The following is a 5,525-nucleotide window of genomic DNA, read 5'->3' on the forward strand; positions in this document are numbered from 1 at the left end:
TTCCCCTGGGAAAAATGTCTTTTCAGTTCTGCCCATTTTTCAATCAGGTGTTTTTTTTTTAATGTTGAGTTGTATGACCTGTTCATATATTTTGGATAATAATCCCTTATTGGCTATATTAGTTGCAAATATTTTCTCCCATTCAATAGTTTTGTTTTTTATTTTTCATTTTGTTGATGGTTTCCTTTGCTGTGCAAAAGCTTTTCAGTTTAATTAGTTCTCATCTGCTTATTTCCACTTTTATTTCCTTTCCTTTAGAAGACAGATCCAAAAAATATGTAGGTGTGATTTATAGTTTCCCCTGGGAGTTTTGTAGTATCTAGTCTTACATTTAGGTCCCTAATGCATTTGGAGTTCACCTCTGTATATGGTGTTAGAGAATGTTCTAATTTCATTCTTCTACATGTACCTGTCCCATTTTCCCATCACCACTTAGTGGAAAACTGTATTTTCCCCACTGTATATTCCTGCCTCCTTTACCACAGATTAATTGACCATAAGTGCATGGGTTTATTTCTGTGCTCTCCATCCTGTCTCATTGATAAATGTGTATATTTGTGTGCTAGTACCATACCGTTTCATTACTGTCGCTTTGTAGGATAGTGTGAAGTCAGGGCAGTGATTCCTTTGACTCCATTCTTTCTCAAAATTGTTTTGGCTATTCAGGGTCTTTTGTGTTTTCACAGAAATTTAAAATTTTTTGTTCTAATTCTATAAAAAAATGCCATTGGTATTTTTATAGGGATTGCGCTGTATCTGTAGACTGCCTTGGGTAGTATGGTCATTTTAACAATATCAATTCTTCCAATCCAAGAACATGACGTATCTCTCCAGATGTTTGAGTCAGTTTTGATTTCTTTCACCAATGTCATAGTTTCCAGCGTATAAGTCTTTTGCCTCCTAGGTACCTAGGTTTATTCCTAGGTATCATGTTCTTTTTTGAGGCAGTGGTAAATGGGATTGTTTTGTTAATTTCTCTTTCTGATACTTTACAGGCCAGTTATCACTGATGAGCATAAGTACAAATATCCTCAACAAAATACTCAGGAACCAAATGCAGCAACACACTAAAAAAACCGTATGTCAAGCTTTCTTGGTGGCCCAGCAGTAAAGATTCCACTTGGAATGCAGGAAATGTGGGTTTGATCCCTGGACTGGGAAGATTCCCCAGACAGGGAAAGGGCAACACACTCCAGTATTCTTGCCTGGGAAAACCCATGGACAGAGGAACCTGGCTACAGTCCACTGGGTCACAAAAGAGTCAGACTTAGAGACTAAACAAGAACAATAACATCATCAAAATCAAGCAGGATTTATCCCAGGGATGCAAAGATTTTTCAGTGGTCTGCAAATCAATCAATGTGACACACCATATTAACAAACTAGAGAATTAAAAACCCTATGATCATCTCAAAAGATGCCTAAAAAGTTTTTGATAAAGTTCAACACCCATTTATAATAACAACTCTCCAGAAAGCTAACACAGAGGGAACATATCTCAGCATAATAAAGGCCATATCTGACAAAACTATAACTAATATACTCAACAGTGAAAAGCTAAATGTATTTCCTCTAAGATCAGGAACAAGACAAGGATGCCCACTCTTATTCAACATGGTTGTAGTTTTCCTAGCCACAGCAATCAGAGAAGAAAAACAAATAAAAGAAATCCATATTGGAAAGGAAACAATAAAACTCACTGTTTGCTGAGGACATGATACTAGAGATACAAAATCCTAAAGATGTCACCAGAGAAGTACTAGTGACCATCAATGAAGTGAGCAAAGCTACAGGATGCAGAGTTAATACACAGAAATGTCACATTTGTAAGCCAATACTTAAAAAAATATAACTAGTTCGTTAAAGTTCAAAAATTAACTTGAATTCCATTTTAATAGCACTGACTACTCACAAAACTAACAGTCATACAAGAATACGGTTAGAAGAATAACACTAGCCACTGAAATTTTAAACTAAAGTTACATGGAGTTTCCTGGTGGGCCAGTGGTTAAGACTCAGTGTTTTCACTGCCATGGCCCCAGGTTCAATCCTTGGTCAGGGAATTAAGATCCTGGCATAGCGTGGAAAATAAAATGAAATAAGATAAAATTAAAATAAATAAAAATGAAAGCTACAGGCATCAAATACTAGAGTCTGCTAAACTGATAAATGGGCTTCCTTGGTGGCTCAGTAGTAAAGAATCTGCTTGCCAATGCAGGAGATACAGGTTTGATCCCTGGGTGGGGAAGATCTCCTGGAGAAGGAAATGGCAACCCACTAGTATTCTTGCCTGGAGAATTCCTTGGACAGAGGAGCCTGGCAGGCTACAGTCCATGGGGTTGCAAAGAGTCAGGCGTGACTTAGTGACTGAATATCAACAAAAACAAAATAAACTTTCTTTATTGTCAAGTTATAAAAATTACCTTTATAAAACTTTCTTTGCAATCCTTTTTTGAGCAACTGCTGCTGCACATTTGATTAACCAAGATCCTCCTGTTCTCATTTTGATTACTAAAATATTTCCTTTCATTCTTTTCAATTAGTTAACCTGAGCATAGCCCCAGGCACTGTTTGGGTAGGAGTGCGATAAACTGCGATGTTAGGATGCTGAGGAGGAAAAAAAACATCTCGCCCAGAGCAGCTAGCAGCAACTAGGGGTTTTCAGCTATTGCTGTCTGCGTTGATCAAGGTGCTGTGACAGAAGGCTGTTCCATGTGATTCATGTATCGTTCTGTGGGAATGCATGCTACTCCCCGCTAATTTTTATGCCTGGCTAACTCTGGGTTTCCCTTTCCATAAAAGGTAGTTTCTAACTATGTGTTTATTTTAAAGCTAATAATTAATAGTGAAATAAAACTGGCAGCCTGTTGAGTTTCAAGAAAAGTTGTCTTTCGTTAGGCAAAAAATTCTTTATTTGACGAAAATAAAACACTCAGCTATGTGAAAGTTTGTCCCACATTTGCCAAATGCCTTCAGCTGAGTTGCTAATATCCTAGAATAATAAAAGATTAATACCTTTTCCTTATAATTAATCTACTGAGTCCAGATTTTGCTTTCAGATACTATCATTACACGAAGGTTGAAAGTGACATTTTCTCAACTCTTCAAGGCATAACTTTCAGTGAAATGTATTTAGCTACTATTAACGATCTGCAAGCAGCCCACTGGCAGAGACAAGATACTATTTTCACTGCGAGTGAAGTTTTAGCTACAAAAGTGTATACACTCATAAAGGCATTCACTGTTTCACTAAAGCCTATACTGTATTTCATATTAATAAAATGTTCTCTTGCATAAATAATACCGCTAAACTGTGTATAGTGTTTTATGGTTTTATTTTTTAGCATCAATAAAATTTTATTCTCAACACTAGACAAGTACAAAATTTATCCCTGTTTTCTGCAAGTTTATTTCACTTTTTGCTTATCACTGGGTCATGGATGTGCATGTGTGCTAAGTTGTTTCATGTCGTATCCAACTCTCTGTGACCCTATGGACGGTAGCCCACCAGGCTCCTCTGTCCATGGAATTCTCCAGGCAAGAATACTGGAGTGGGATGACATGTCTTCCTCCAGGGGATCTTCCCGACCCAGGGGTCCAACCCAGAGTCTCTTACATCTCCAACACTGGCAGGTGGGTTCTTTACTACTAGTGCCACCTAGCTTATGGACAGTTTTGGAGAAAACACAATTATTTACTTATTATATTCTAGAAAACTTGTTTCACTCCTGAAAACTTCTGGCTCAACCTGCTTTCTGAAGGAGAAAACGAAGTTACACATGAGCCCACAGTAGGTACCATAGGTACTAAGGGACTGCAATCAGCGGCCCCACTCCCGTGAAGTGATGCCATCCTCTGATGGCCAGTTAGTACTGAGGATAATACAGCTGCATCCTAAATGTTACCCAGTACCCTTTCTTTTTTCGGTCACACCACTCCCCTCTCTTTACTCCACCCCTGACTCCTGCCATCAGGACTACCTTTAATTCACCCATGAGGCTGAAACTTACTGCTCAGGATTGCCGCCTACAACAGGGAAGCTTAACTTTGAGTTTGAACATAGATATTTTTAAGTCCAAAGCTTGTAAGCCAGACTTTCATGTGGTAAAAAGGTTTTTAAAGAACTTCCAAATTTCTTATTTACATAAGAAAAACGCATTTGGAGGATTAACTATATTATAATCATACAGTAAAATTACAAATATCTTGCAGAGAAAATACCATTCTTTTCTAGAATGTCTAGTACTGTTGGTGGATATACAGGGATTCTGAGTGGATGAGCCTAGGGTTGCGGTGGTCCTGAGGAGGGACCAAGTTCCCTCCATCCTCCCTGGCTTCCACACTAAGAGGCAGGATTCTCAGGAAAGCTAGAGGCTAATCCCAGAACTTGCAGGCTGATGCCTTCGTCTCTAAGGGAAGAGCCTGCGAAAACTGCAAGCCTTTCAGAAAGCCCTGCTGGGGACAGTGTGTTGTGTTCACCGTGACACAGTGGTAACGGACAGAGGACTGAAGTCCCAGGAAGGTTTCCCCAGCTGGTGGACAGATGGCAGGTTTTACAGGGTTCCACACATTCCCAGGGAGCGCAGAGAAAGCAGCCGGGAGTTTCCAGGTTCCGGTAAGAAGTCTGAAGTGCTGAGGGGACCACAGGACTAAAGCTGACTTGGTGTCCAGAGCCAGGGGAAGGCAGCAGTGCAGACTGCCTGTGCGTGGCCAGAACCGCACCCCTCCGTCCCTCCTGCACGGCTGCCCACAGCCTGGGCGGAGGTGGTGAGGACCGGCCTGAAGCCCAGAGCCCAGCCCGTCAGCGCTCTCACCGGAAGCACAGCAGGAGGAGCCGTGATCCCGTCAGTGCTCTCACCGGAAGCACAGCAGGAGGAGCCGTGATCCCGTCAGTGCTCTCACCGGAAGCACAGCAGGAGGAGCCAGGACCCGGTCAGCGCTCTCACCGGAAGCACAGCAGAAAGAGCCGTGATCCCGTCAGCGCTCTCACCGGAAGCACAGCAGGAGGAGCCGTGATCCCGTCAGTGCTCTCACCGGACGCTCAGCAGGAGGAGCCACGCTTAGCAGGAGGAGCCGTTATTCCCGTCCTTAAACGCCCTCTTGATTAGGAGGGAGGAGGACCCCTGAGAGGAGCAGAAATTTTGATGGACTGATTAATCAGTCAAGACAAAGTATTTCAAGTGAGAAAACACTGAGATACCTTTTCCAAAGGCAAGGTTGAGTATTTTATACCATGATTTGGAAGAGCAGCTAAGAACTAGAAAAAGATCACTTTAGGGAAAAAAGCTGCTTTTCTTGCACACCCTAGATTGGTACTGGCCAATGTGTAACGCTTACACTAGAAAAGGTCAAACTATAATAGTACTGTCATGACCCCCACAGAAACTAAAATCCCTGACCTATAAGACCTGCACCGAATCATTAATATGACTCCTTTCTCTACAGCACCATCCTTGCGTGCGTGCGTGTGTGCTCAGTTGTTTCACTCGTGTCCGACTCTATGTGACCCCATGGACTGTGGCCCA

Source organism: Cervus canadensis, chromosome 31 (assembly GCF_019320065.1).
Source record: "Cervus canadensis isolate Bull #8, Minnesota chromosome 31, ASM1932006v1, whole genome shotgun sequence".
Lineage (NCBI taxonomy): Eukaryota > Metazoa > Chordata > Mammalia > Artiodactyla > Cervidae > Cervus > Cervus canadensis.